The 15386-nt window shown below is 44.9% G+C and overlaps 1 protein-coding gene across 10 annotated transcripts in view; it reads left to right on the top strand.

The window, feature by feature from the left end:
* Positions 1–15386, top strand: part of dlg1b (discs large MAGUK scaffold protein 1b) — an 86944-nt gene that overhangs the window by 22367 nt on the left and 49191 nt on the right. The gene's annotated exons all lie outside the window — the stretch shown is intronic.

Genomic DNA, 15386 nt, shown 5'->3' with positions numbered 1-15386 from the left:
CGTTAGCTGATTCTGACAGGCTGGCATTTTCCCTCTCCAGCCTTCTTCTGATGTTTCCAGCGACTGCTGCTTCATCCTAACTCCAACAATAACACGTCCAGGAGCGTACCATCCTCTCATAAACATTCCGGATTCGTTATGAAGTGCTCACAAAGAAGCCGCAGCGATGTCCCGATATTATTACGTGCATAGGCCTGTTAGCTTAGATTAGCGCTAGCCTGGCCGGAGGCAGCAAACTAGCATAAGTAATGAAGCTCATTAGCGGCGGCGCTCTTTAAATAGCGCTCTTTATCACAGCTTTGTGGGAGACCGTGCGGCGTAGGCCGAGTCAAACGTCATGCCACGAGTCATCTCTGTCCTCCAAAACGAGTGACTCGGTGAATCTGATCCGAGTTGTTTTTCTCCACTGTACGGTTTTTTCGTGCGGATCTTTTCCGTAGCTGCACCTTCACGGTCCGCTTTTACAGAAACGCAGAAAGAATTTTGCGGTGCAGTAATCAATGCGCTCGTATTTTCTCCTTTTGCGTCCGATAACGAAGTCTTTCCCCGTTTTAGCGGGAGTCGCCCGGCATATTTGCTGCATCAGTACGCTGAACTGGAACCTCTGTTAAATTATGAATTCGGATCCACGTCAAGCCGTATCCAAGTCCAGAGAATTCTGCCGGTTCGACACACTTCAAGTCTTGAATTATAGAAAGAGTTCTTGTGAAGATGATGATGATGATGATGATGGAAGATGTTTTCACATCTGCAGTGTTTAGTCTGTTCGAACAGAACCCTGGCACGTTCTCCTCCTCAGTCTGGTTCTCCTGGCAGGTGAGAACACGGCAGTCACACCCGGGTCCGCATGAGAACGAGCGGTCCGTGAGGGTCCGAGCGAGGTGATCTCCGTCTTCTTCCAAAAGAACCAATCGAAGCGAGGAAGCGATTCGACTCTGAATCAACCCGACTGCAGGAAGTGAGTCAAACGGTGTGTTTTTGGTTGCTGGTCTGTGATGTTCTCCATGCCGCGGTGATACTCCAAAAAATTTTTCCCATACATTATTTTAATCACAAATATTTACTTTTACATCATCAATAAAAGTATATCATTACTGTTAAAAGAACCTTGCGTACTTCCAGTTTTCTGATAGGACTTGTGTGTGTGTATTTTTTTGTGTGTGTGTGATTGGGTTGTATATTACCAGACTAACCCCTCTGAGCTTAGCGCCGACTCTGTAGACCTATGCTAAGGGTGTCTCTGTGGTTCAGAGAGGGCAGAGCTCTCATGTGGTTCACATGCACCACACACACAGCTGACGTTTAACATCTCTCGGATCCATTTCCGAGCAGGCTTTAAATACTGAACGTCTCCAGAAACCCGATTTAATCCCAGATCCATACAAGTCCCGACCACCGCTAATGTGATGATGTTTAAACGCTGCCCGATGGGGTTGTAGCCGCTCTTTGTTTATCAAGCTGTCGCACAGGCTGTGTATCTGGGGACTCGACGGGATCGACAGCTTTTTCTCGTATGCTAAGAGCTGCCACCTCCGCCGGGGAAACGGTAATGCAGTTCCTGCCCTCTGATACTCGCACAAACACACACGGGTGTCATGGGACCTCGACCTCGGCTATTACATCCCCGCCTGAACGAGAGGGTTTTCCATCGTGCGGTTAAACAACAGACGCTGAGAGGAACTTTGAGGTGGTTCCTCAGATCTGAAAGGTCAGACCGGGACAGGCAAGGGATCAGTCATCATCAGTGGTGGTGTTGTGCTCTAGTTTGGTTTGGATGCTGAGAAATACGTTATGTTTGCGCTGGTAGAAGGAGTTAACAAAAGGAATGTTGAGGTGATGGCATGGAATTTGGTATTGTGCCAACAGTTTGGTTTTATTAACAGAAAAGAAAAATGCTTTGTGGAAGACCACGCCTCCTTCATTGGCTAAACCTTTTTCACTGGGGATGACTGATACATGGGCCACGCCTCTTTCATTTCACAGAAGACATGCCTCCCTTTCAATGTTACTAGCAGGCACCTTCTCAGGAACTGGCAGGCACACAGGCCACACCTTCCTTCTTCATTGGGACTGACATGCAGAGAAGCCACGCCTCCTTTGCTGAGACTGAAAAGCATATAGGCCACACCTCTTTCATTGAGAGCGACAAGCACAGAAGACACGCCTCCTTTTAAATGTTACTAGCAGACACCTTCACAGGAATTGGCAGTCACAAAGGCCACACCTTCTTCATTGGGAATTGAATTACATAGAACCGACACACATAAAGGCCACACCTCCTCCGCTGGATTAGACACTCGCGACGGCTACGTCGTCTTCACCGGGGCTAACGGATACACGGGCCACGCCTCTTTCATCTCCCAGAAGACACGCCTCTTTTAATTTTACTTGCAGACACCACCTCAGAAACTGGCAGGCACAGAGGCCACGCCTCCTTCGCTGGGACTGAAAAGCTGATAGGCCACGCCTCCTCCTCTGGGACTTGCTGTAATTTGTGCAGCTTTCAGAGTGCTGAAGATGTGAGTAATGGTCAGTGTTCTGTGACTAATCAGGGGATTTAAACTTGAGCTGGGCAGAAAGAAACCCTTGAGGGGAAGTTTGCCATCTGTGACGGAATTGACTCTTTACACCCATCGTGGTCAGACTGGGGAACTCCGGTGGTCTTGTCTGACGGAGATGGAGACTCCTCTATGGCTCTCTCCACTCTAGCCTGTTGTGTTTTTTTTGTTTGTTTGTTTGTTTGTCTCCCCCCCCCCCTTTCAGCTTTCTTAGTCAGAGCAGCACCATGTGACCAACGCAGGGGAAAAAAACAAACACTACTGACACATACATAGATTATAGACTGCCGTAAGCACCGGAGCATTAGAGACTGCTTCATCCTCCTACATTACATTGGATATTAGTAATACTTGATGCAAATGAGTTGAAATTATTGCACGTTATTAATAATACATAAATATTAACATAACATGGTAGATGTTTTCCATTAAACAGTAGAAACCAAGAGGTTGAAACATTTGCATTCAACTGCTTCCCTCTACTGGCTTCATAAAGCACTGCACGTTTATCCGAGTTCATCTTCATTTCATGCCGTAAGCTTGTCCATATGGCGTACCTATTGGTTTTGCTCGTTTGCACGTAACCGGTTTGTGATTTATAGTGATCCTGAACACGCACATCTACCAACATTGTAGGTACTTCTCAATACTCCATCGCAATTCCATCCGAAGTAGGATTTGGCGTTTTCGGGCAGTGTTCATGTTCCAGACTTAATGACCGTCCTGTTTGGACGCAGCATATCTAAATGGTAAATGGTCTACACTTATATAGCGCTTTTATCCAAAGCGCTTTACACTGTGTCTCAGTCACACACACACTCCAATGGTAGCAGAGCTGCTAACTTGCCATCAGGAGCAACTTGGGGTTCAGCGTCTTGCCCAAGGACACTTCGGCATGTGGAGTCACGCGGGCCGGGAATCGAACCGCCAACCCTACGATTAGTGGACGACCCGCTCTACCACCTGATCCACAGCCGCCCCATGTCTGCGGTCCGTCTTTATTTTTGACTCGCTACGAAAGACAATATGCTAATAAGCTGCTTGGATCGAGCCATCTTGTGCAACCTGTTTTAATACAGCAGTGCGATGATACGCCGGGTCATTATCGAAATGACGATATGAACGTTTAATATCGGCGCAACAGTCTGGTTAAATAAAATAATGCAGTAAAAGACAAACAAAACAAAGAAATGATGAAGGGGTTTGCGATCCTGTATTACTAACTACCACCACTGGATGGGGCTGTGTGCACCTCCATTTCTGCACGTGTGTGTGTGTTGCTGCATCAGTGGGTTTGGTGCGACAGTAAAATTACAGGCTCGTCACAGTCGAGTAAAAACGCCACAAGTGCTAGTTAACTCCATGAGGACGAATTTCCGATCCGACCGTATGACACGGCACGTATCGGAGATTCGCTTCTCGAGACTCCTTACTGAAACTTTAATACAATCACGACTGCACGCTCCTCGTGAGGGGCAGGCCGTTCCTCTTTCCGCCGTGTCCTTCCTCTCGTTAGTGGTGCCGAAGCCGCGCTAACGTGCCATCCTGCCGAGGGCTTCCCCCCGTCACTGCCAAGGAATCTTGCACTCGGCCAAACACTACCGAGCGGGAGGGGCTTACTGTAGCGGCCATCAAAACGAGGAACGTCATTGTGTGCAGCTCGTAGGTGTGAAATAAAGACGTTGCAGTGGTTTCCTAAAGTCCTTCATCTACTCGTGACGCAAAAGAGGAAGCAGAATTATCCAAAGAATCACTAGAAATAGGATGCTGCTAGAAAAAGACTGCCGGACCTCGATGCCCTTTAATCAGGCCTGTGCGTGACACATCTCTGAGTCACACGGCAGGGGAAAAAAAGGCAAAACAGGGTAACTGGTACAAAGAGTGCGCCTGGCTCAGAGAGCGGTGTTAATCCTCTGACCTCATTCTTTTAATAATAAGCTTTATAGCTTAAAATATTTAAAACCATGGCTGATAGGAACTCAGTCATGTGTGGTGCTCCAGATTGAAATGAGATTTTAATGTCCGTTTTGGCATGTCGCACGGTTCATGGCTTTCGGCGAATCTTAGGATTGGTGGTGGTGGGGAGTGGGGGGTGTATCACTCCGTACGAGGGGGTACGGTGAGCACCGACTGATGCGTAATCGAACATTTAGAAGAGTCATCGATATCAGTATGATGTCATTTAGAGCTGTTTTAATGGAAAATTATGCGATGTATTGTGATGTGTGTTAGGATCGTACAAACAGGGAGACATCTTGTTTTCTTTACTGGAACTGAGCACAAAAGCCACGCCTCATATACTGGGAAGCCACGCCTTCTCGACCGAAGTGGTACTGAGACGCAGAAGACGACGGCTCCTTTTACGAGGATTGCGTTCCCTTCCATCGTGCCGCATCTTTAACTTTACCGAGGCGGACCGGCACGGAGGGGACACCTGCTGCGTCCCGTCTCGCCTGCTACCCGTCCTAAATAGTATCCGAGATCAGAATCGGTACGTCCCGATTGAAACGAGAATCCCGAACGTACCCCGATGGTCTACTGTTTTCGTTAGAGTTTCGAAGTGTGGATCCATGAACACTTTTTTTTTTTTTTTCCCCCGCACTATCACTAATAACTCCTTGCGCTTTGGTTTGCTTCACCGAATTCATGGACGCATTTCCGAGAGGTGCAAATGAAAATGTAGAAAAGTAAATCAAGGGAACGGTATGTTGAATAATATCGTATACGTCCTATAAGGATTGACGAATGAAGAAACGAGGAGTTTGTTTACGGTGACGGACTGAGCACGTAACTAGGCAACAACGTTCTCTCGCGTTACATGACGTATTCGTATGTCCCGGTACTTGCATACGTACCCTTTTGCTACACGCTGAAAAGTATACACTTTTTCTTCACAAAAAAAAAAAACGTGTAGCGCAAGTAGGCGAATTGAGACGCAGCAAACTTCTTTACTTTTCTGATTGGTACACCCTCTTTATTTTACTTTACTGGGTCTAATAGGCACGCCTCCTTTACTTTAACAGGGAATTACAGCCACAGAGGCCACACCTCTCTTCCTTTACAGGGACTCTTGGGCTCCTCCTTTACTGGTACAGAGACATTGAACGTGCACCTTCTTTGCCAAAAGCCACATTACCTCCTAAAGAGAAAAAAAAAACCAACAAGTCCATTATGAAGCGGTTAACTTTTGGCGTACGTGCTCTATATTTAGTGCACTGACACTTTGTCTTAAGTACTTAGGTGTAGTGCACCATCATGGGTCGTTTCTCAGTGAGGAGCCTTTATACTGTTTTTTTTTAAGAAATCAGATCTATTGTAGAGAAGTGATTTCGAGGTGTCTAGAGAGGCTGAGAGTGGCGGAGCGTGAACTCGATCCTGCCAGAGCGTTTCTGGCTATTTCTGTCCCTTGGTTCATTTTGTCTCTTGTTGTGTAGGAAGAGTCACGTCAAAAGGTCACAGGAAGACCGACCAATCACAATCACCCCCCCTCAGTCGTTCTCCGGTTCATGTAAATATGCTTGAAGTCCATCCATTATCCCACCTCCCACTCGGAGTGCTGCCGTCACTGAGGATATTTCCTTTCATTCCTTCTCTCTCTCTCAGTCTCACGCTGACTCTCGAGATCAGGCTTTTTCGTATTTTGTGGCGTCCGTGATGGTATCCGTGCGGGGATAAACCCCACGCGCTGCCACAGCTTCGTGCTCCTCCCCCACTCCTCTCTTCTCCGCCTCTTTTCTCTCCACACTCTCAGCCGCGGCACTCTGTATCTCTCCTGGGGAAAAGAGCCAGCTGCCTCGCTTCCCTGAGAGCTGGACTTCACACACGCAGTCACACAGAAGAGCTCGGCATGGCTCCCACGGGGCCGTAACGTAAACGCCTCCAGTCTGACGGACAGCCGTGAGGGAACGACGCGAGCTGGAGGGGAAATCGGCCACAGCGAACACTCTTAAGTAAAACGCCAGAGAACAAGGAGAAGAAGAAGACCGAGAGAGAGAGAGAGAGAGAATCGAGGAGAAGTCGCCTGCTGGATGAAGGAAGCAGTCTGGCTGTCCTTTCCTTGGCGCGATGGAGTGATGCGAGGAATGAGGGTGGATGGTGAGAGCGGGGAGCACCAGCAGCAGCGGAGGTGGAGGAGGAGGAGGTGGAGGAGGAGGTCGGAGGGGAAGGAGCAGGCAGCGCTCACGGCTCAGACGCGTCTCCGCCTCCTCGCTGGCCGAAAATGTCAATGAGAAAATGTCTCCCAGCATCAAGAAGCTGGACTGCTTCTCGCCCATGCTGTGCCACTGTAAAGTGGCCTGCACCAACAGCACCATCTCCCTCATGTTCGGCTGTAAGGTGGGTGCACGCCAGAAACCCCAACACCGGTTGCTTGTCTGCTTGTTTGGTTTACCCGTTTCCGAGCTAGGTGACAGACGTGCTTAGAGTCTCGCCTGGGGAGCATTAATTGAGTGCCAACAATGGCAGACTGCTGAGAGGGAAGTCAGAGGGAAACCACAAGCGATCGTGTTGCTGTTTGGTGTCTAATCCTCTTGAGTCTCCACTTAGCTGAGCCTGCACAACTTAGATATGTTCTTGCACTCAAAGTGCTAAAAAAAAAAAAAAAAAAAAACACCAATGTATCTTACCGCAGTATTTACAGCGTGCAGTTTTGCATCGCTCTTAGGCACGTAGTCTCTCAGTAACGTTAACACACGAGGTTCAGTAGCACGTAAAGCTGTGGACGCTAGCCAAATTTTAAATCCCGGTAACCAGACTTGGTCAGATTCCTGTGATATCGTCTCAGATGTGAACAGAAGCTGGTACGTTGTCAGAAAAGACACGCCGACGCACTTTTTAGGCGGCCGATTTAAAACGTAGCGCAACAGCGAGAGAAATCGGGGCAATCCAGTTTGCCATTCTTATTGAGATCGGATCATTTTTGTTAATTCCACCCGTCACGGGGTTTTTAGGGTAGGTGCGACTGTGTGCGTCCGGGTAAGATAGCATTTTAAAGATGCAGTGTCGATCGTATATGAAGTACGATAATAAAAAAACGTGTCTACGTTCTGTATTGAGCATCAACTTTATATAAAAAAAGTTATTACTTGGAGTGAAGGTTAGACGCTAGATAAGGTTTGATTAGCTAAAAGTTGGCCATTATTTCATTCACTTTGTACTCCAGCGTTCCTTAGGACAACGTGGCTGCGTTTAAATCCGATCCTCTCTTCCTTCGCTCAGTCATCTCCTGCGGGTTTAGTTAACCCTCTCCATTCTGCACTAATCACTCTGCCTTTCATTCAGATCGCACGCATTTGTTGTCTTTGTTGTTATGACATCGTCCGGTACACCTACACTATATGGCCAACAGTATAAAGACACCTGAGCATCGCACCCATATGTGGTTCTTCCCCAATCTGTCGCCTCAACGTTGGAAGAACACAATCGTATAGAACGTCTTCGTACGCTGTAGCGTTACAATCTCCCTACAAACTAACTGGCCCAAACCTGTTCCAGCATGACAATGCCCATCTGCACAAAGCGAGCTGGTCTGCCAAGATTGGACTGGAAGTACTCGAGTGTCCCACACAGAGCCCTGACCTCAACCCCACCGAGCACCTTTGGGATGAGCTAGAACACCGACTTCACCCCAGGCCTCCTCACGTGGCATCACTGCCTGATCTCACTAAAGCTCTTGTAGCTGAATGAACGCAAATCCCAACAGCCACGCCCCAAAATCTAGAGGAAAGCCTTCCCAGAAGAGTGGAGCGCATTATAACTGCCAAGGGGGAATAAATCTGGAATGTTCACCAAGCAAATCTGAGTGTGATGGTCAGGTGTGTACAAACTTTTGACCGTATAGTGTCCCATACGGGTTGAGATTGTGGATATACATATGTATATATATATATAGCCTAATTACTGACTCTAGCTCGTGTCAATCCACTTTGGTGCTCCATATCCTCGACCACGTGTCGTTTGCATGGTGGAACCTTCTGAAAACCACTCGATTTAATTACTGATCACAGGAGCAGAGGATCTCACACACTTCAATGGGTTGGAACTATATTCTCAGACGTGTCTGTCTGGACGCTCGTCATGTGGGCGTTGCATCTCGCGGTGTCGTCTGCACCCCTTTCACCATGACATTATCCTCTCGAGTCTCGGAACAAACCGGCTAGTCTTCACCGTTATCCTCTGACTGCACAGATCTTCTGAGCAGCGTTAGCAAAACAGTCCGGAATTCCTTTCTTTTTTTTAAATTGTAAAAATCTTTAATTATTGCTAGACTTTAAAAAAAAATTTTGAAAGAAAGAAATCCTTTACAGTTTAAAGTTTCTCTCATAAACTTTAACTCCACGTTATCATTAAAAAAATAAACACCTATAATTTCTCTTAAGTTGAATTATATGATGTGTACGAAGAGTGTTTTACATTTTAAATGAGTGAAAAAAAATTTGACTGATTTAATGTTTTTTTTGCGCTAATATTTAATTGCAGTTTACCAATTTGCATATTTTCCTCCCATAATTTTGTCATAAATACCCCCTCCTTTTTCCAGCCGTGGAGATTTATGATTATTGAGCAACACAATGTTTATAGTATCCGCTTATATATATATATATATATATATATATTTTTGCTTTTTAAAAAGACCGCTTTTCTAACCCACTACACTCTATCGGGGATTAAACTGTGCTATTCCACAATATAGGGTGTTTTATATTTTTCTTGACTTTTTCCCTCATAAAAGGGTCGGTTCAATCCTATATACGTACCCCGTTCTCTGTGATCATGCTGCCAATGCATTTAAATAAAATACAACCGCGAGACTTTACTTTGAACTTCAGCGTCGAACGTCTCTAATTCACCTTATAATCCCACTCCATAAAGACACACCCTTTTTTTTTTTCCCTCCCCTCTAACTTCCACTGTACTCGATAGCTTTTTATATCCAAAGGTTATAAAAACCTTTTTCTAAATGCACTTGGGATCATTTGTACTTGCAAATGTGAGTGAAGTGCTTTATTTATTTTTTTATTTATTTTTTTTTTTGGCGTCCTGCCCCGTTTAAGACTGATGGCAGTGCTGGCACAGAGACAGTCTTCCCATGTGACTCATCCACATCCTGGGTGTCTCGAGATTTCAATTGGGTCTATACAAGACTAGTATTGCCCGATATTAAATTAACCGATTAAACCAGAGAACTCCGCATCCAGGCCTCCGTATTACCCGACGGTCACGGATACACAGCGGCGCTGTCGTTTTTTCGACGCACCGTGTTCAGGTTTTCACCCGTGAAAGAAGTCGTGTGTCCAATCTCATCGCCTAAAACTGCTTCCTTATATTATTATTTTTGACGTCTTTTTGGTTTGTCCGTGCGTCCATCCGAGAGTCCCGTGAGCGCGGTATCCCAGGAACGAGTGGTCGGATGTAGGATTTATTATACGGAATTAACCGTCAGATGAACGGATTAGTTTTCGTGACCTTAACTTGGTCTCCTCAACGTCAAAATCAACATGGCGTCTTACAGCATCAACGCTGAACCGTGTCTTTACTTGTAAATGGCTTGAACCGCATATAATAGTGTTTGTGTTATACATTTGTTTGTTAAATTGTTATATCTATAACACTGGCATGAAAACCAATCCAGTGATTTCTTCAGGATTGCATCAAGGTTTTTAACACATTTAAAAAAAAAAAAAAGAAAGAAAAGAAACGTTCAGTGCACCAGTTCCATATTTTTTCTTAGAAAAAAAGATTGGAAATATATATATATATATATATATAAATATATAATATATATCTCCATTTTTATCTTGGGTAAATGTGGAGAAATAGACACAGATTCTCATCGCAGGGTTTAGCCGGTCTGCTATTTACCTGCGACAGGAAACAGAGATAGGCCCTAATTACCAAAATGATTGAATTGCGAGTGTTTTTTTGATTAAACCGAGGCTAATGTGTCCACATGACAGTGATGTACGAGGGATTCTACGCAGCGCATTGGCCTGCTCCTCTGCTAAATACTAATTTCTTCATCAATCGTCCTTTTCTCTCGGGACATGCCGGCCGCATGCACAAGCTCTAATTTTAGCTACGTTGCAAGGCACGAGTTGGATACGGATTCGGTTTCCCCTCCTCTCTCTCTCTCTCTCTCTCTCTCCCTCTCTTTCTCTCTCTCTATTTTTTGGCACGGTGTTGCAATAATGAAACAATAGCGAGAGTAAGCCCCTCTGTATAGGCATGAGCTTTCAGCGGAGACGCCGGGGTAACACGGTCACGGTAGCTGAAGAGCTGCGCTTCGCGCTTCAACACCCTCTTCCTAACGCTAATGAGCTGAGATTGACACTCGCGATGCTTCCATTGTAGATTAAAACTACAGCTGCTTAATCTGTGAGCCAAAGATATATATATAACATACTGTTACAGATTTGGTGTCGGTTATATCCGCAACATCGATCTTTAGCTACAACTAAAGAGCTACCGCTTTTGTTACAACTGAAAACGATCGTAGGTTCACCATGTTAAAAATTGGCGAGTCCATATTTTTACTGCGTAATGCTAAAAAAAAAATCTTTGTCTATGTAAATATTTTATTCAGTCCAAATGCCATTTTTTTTTTAGTTGCAGATTTCTGAATGTTTATATATTTACCTTTTGAAAATTGTGAAAATTTGAATCTTAAATCACACCCTTGATAGCCAGTTGACAGACCGATAGACGTTTATAGTAACGATCACGTTAAATCTGTACGGTGGTGGTTGTTTAACCTTTATGGAAGGAGTCTCCAGTGTCAGGGCTTTGTAAGAGTCTGTAAGTTTGCATCATGGGAAAGTCTTCAGGACTGACCAGTTAGCGATATTCGGTTTCTCAGAACATGACAAGCTGAAAATTTTTTTTTTTTTTTTGTCTTCTAATCGTCAAGAGAAGTAAAAAAAAAAAAAAAAAACGTACATGAGGACAGGAACTTACTCGTTTCATGGACGTTACAAAACATTAAATAGAACTGTAAACGGATATAGCGTGTACGCTGTCGTTCTTTAGTTAGTAAACACGTTAGTAATCTGCGATGCAGCTTGTGGAGTTCTGTGCTTTTTTTTTTTTTTGCTTTTCTTTTTTGCCCCCCCCCCCCAGAAAACCTGAATTGGTGAAATCGCAGTTGCGTGAAATAGTTTCGCAGTGGTGTTTGTTGGTAAAAGTCGAGCCCCTGCCCTTTTTCTAAATTATTTAAATTAGATTTATTATTATTTAAATTATTTAAATTATTTGCCCCTCTCAACCTTAATTAATAAACAATTCTATTACATATATATATATATAAAAAGCGTTCGAATCCAAATTAACACGAGCGTGTGCGCACAACCGTAGCAAATGAATCGCGAGAGAGTATTTTCCTGTTTATTCGTCCGACTCGAACCGGCAGTCAGACATCATCATCTCGTCGTCATGACGCAGTCGCGACGCGTCTCGCTTCAACAGGCGGACACGTATGCCGAAACCACTAGCGCTTTTGCTAACCTTTTCGTAATATCAGCAGCGTTTTATACGCTTACGATGATCGCGAGGGAATGTGTTGCGAAGTAAATTTAATAGTGAAGTGAATAGTCTTACTGACTTATACCGTAAGTGACGTACACTGGGTGTGTCACTACATCTGTGGATAGTCATTCTAACGTTTACGTTTTCTTTTAAAGATTCGTCCCTCCGATAAAAGTCGCCGTTTTGTTGTAAATATTTCTATAAATGTACAAATAAAACACCACTAGGTTATATTCGTAGTGTCATTCTCATATTCATTATCGCGAGCACGCACAGTCTGTTCAGTTAGCTCTTTTTTTTTTTACATTTTTTGTTTTACATTGGATCCCCTGCCCCTGAGGAACTCTCTGCACGGCCCTGGTTGACCTACAAGAGACCGTTTTCTTGAAAACGCTAATGGTTTAGAGCACACGGTTTTTAAGTGTTCAGCGGAAAGCTCTAGATTGTTTTTTCCCCCCCAACTCTCAGACTAAATACTGAGCACCAGGCATTTTCACGCACGTTTCCCACAAGGATGACGGCTAAATTCTTCTAATTCTGAATTAGGAACTACTGATTTCTGCTCAGTTTCTGAGAGACCTCTCGGAAGCACGTAAGAACTCATCCAAGCTCCAGTCCGTACACCGCCGTTTACGTATTTGTCCTTCAGTCGGTTTTAAACTAGGACACGTTTGCATCCGTTCATAATTAGTGTTGTTTCTCACAAGCGTTTCGTTTTGATATATTTTTTTTTTTCTTTCCCGTCCGACAAGCCGAAGGACGGTTAGCGTACGTCAGCAGGAGGCACCGTTCTTCTAGAACTCTCTCTCGTTTTGAGCTCTGATGCTGGTGGAATATTCTCCCTGGGTCATTTGGAAGTGTGGGCAGTGAGCTTTTTACTGAATCATATCCAACTCCTAATGGCGTAGGAGCAGGTGGTGTGTCATTATTTTAATTCGGTTTTAATTCTCCCTCTTGACGCGCACGAGGTCCCGGTTTCGCTAAGCTTCTGATTCTGGATTAAATGGTAAAGTTGTATGAATTCTGACAGGATTCATCCACGTTTAACTCCCGATCAAGGTCGTGTCACGGCTTATATACGTGCTTTTACAGCGTACGTACGTGCCAGAACCCGGGACGGTTTGAGTGCTGAGCTACGAGGCGCGTTCAGAGCGGGCGATCGTAATCCGCAGCGGGCCGTGATTCAACGCCGAGTGGTCGTGGTTGCCTGGAGATCCTCCTCCTCCTCCTCCTCCTTCTCCTCGTGTGCTCATCGAGAGAAGACGTTCTACCATTTCTGTCATGATCCTGTGTTTATAACGTTTGGCCGAATGACCTTAAGGCCTCATGTTTGGCTCTTTGGGTTATAGATTTTTCTATAGATCTACTTGGGTGGAAAAAATAGTTTGGGTGTAACTATAAAAAGTCTGTTTATTTATTTTTGCATCAGACGGCGTGTAATTTCCGATCTAGATTTGGAATGTGTAGGAAAATGTAAATGAGCTTTAACTAGCATGACGCGAATCTATAGAGAAAACTCGTCAGTAGGCCGGGAACCCTGTTACCATGGCAACCCCAACCATCCCCTGGTTGTACAGGGAACGACTCATCAGATATACACACACTCACCGGCGTCAGATTATACCACTGTATTACTGGGGGCGTGGGGGGGGGGTTAGAATAGGATGGTTTTTTTTTTTGGTTTGTTTGTTTTTTTGATTTTTATCATTACCAGAGCTCTCCAGAGTAAGGAAGGGAGGGGGGGATTTGGGGAAAAATATGTGACCGTTTTCACTCACTGAGCGTTAAAAAGCATAGAAAGGATGGTTTTAGCATATTAATACGGTTTCATTTTCACAAGAGAGAAAAACAAGCTTTTTTTGTTTTTAACTAGGTATCTTCTTCGGCCGAAAGTGCTTGGCCCCCTCGTAGGCTTGTAGTAGTTTTTCGTTATTCAGCGTGTACGGTTATTGTGTCTTATCTGTCGAGCATGCCCGCGTATCTCGTTTTCATTTTTCATCTGAAACCACCATGCTAAACGATTCGCGCTCGTCACCGAACAAATGAATATGCACGTCCCGTATAAAGAGCTGACGAATATCCGCGGCGTGTCCGCCCGCGTCATTCGCTGTACATAATTTGCTGTTGAGTAATACAGGAAGCACGGCACGGCATAGACTTGATATGAGCTCGTCACCTTTAAAGGGGTTGTGCTGCGTGTTTTGCTTTAAGATTATCATAAATTTAAGGATTACTCGGTGGGTCTCCCGTGCGTGCGGCTCTTTTACACGTTTTAGCAGTGTGAGCCTTGGAGCTAAAACATGAGCACACGATGCCGCAGGCGATTCGTTTACTCGTTAACGTCTCATTCTGTTTTAGAACGCTTTGACCGACGTTACTACTTGGGGGGGGGAAATAATAATAATAATAAAAAATTTAAATGTAAATTAAAACGGATCTCATTTTCGTCACTGCATATTTGACATGCATTATTCAACATCTCCAGGGACGATAAGTGCAGGTTTCCCTAATCTGTTTCTCAGGCGTTTTCATCTCCATTTCAGATCTTTTTGAATTTTTTAAAGCGCAAGCTGTCAAACCACTCTCTGCCGTGATGGGGGTTGGGGGGGGGGGGGGGGGGAGGAGTGTGTTTATACTTCCGCGATAATATAACACAATAACGAGCCGATGTATGAAAGCTAAATTAATGAATGCAGTACAATGTGATTTGATGTAGAAAAAAGTTTTCATTTAAAAAAAATGGCCTTGAGGAGTATGAGGTGATCGTTTCTTTGCTGAGACTGATTGGTCCGGAGGCCACGCCTCTCCCGAGACTCGCAGATACAGATGCCATTACTCCTACACTGGGACTGACATTCATACAGGCCACACCTCCTACACCGGGACTGATGGGTACGGAGGCCACGCCTCTTTCACTAGCCTTAACGTAAGGCTCCGTCCACGTTAATCCGGGCGGATCTGAAAACCGCGTCTTTGATTTTTTTTTTTTTTTTTTTTTTTTTTTTTTTAACACGCCGTCCGGTTTTCCGAAAACCGCCCGTCCGTACCGAAATGGCCGAATACGCTCACGTCCCGATGTGTGAAGCTTCGGCCTGCGTCGTTTCCGTCGGGCGTTTTATTTAAGGTTGTACAAAGCGACACTAACGTTTAACGAAGCTACCAACCTTGATAGCATTCACGACAGCTGAGGTACAACATCGTCCACCGTCTTGTTTGTGGTGAACAGGTCACATGACCGAAATACGTCACCGTTTTCGAATCTCTTTTTGAAAACGAGAATTCTGCGTTTTCGAATTTATCCAGTTGTGG

The sequence above is a fragment of the Ictalurus furcatus genome, chromosome 20, assembly GCF_023375685.1.
Source record: "Ictalurus furcatus strain D&B chromosome 20, Billie_1.0, whole genome shotgun sequence".
Classification (NCBI taxonomy): domain Eukaryota; kingdom Metazoa; phylum Chordata; class Actinopteri; order Siluriformes; family Ictaluridae; genus Ictalurus; species Ictalurus furcatus.
Note: the sequence above shows the minus strand (reverse complement) of the source record. Positions and strands in the feature narration are given on the sequence as shown.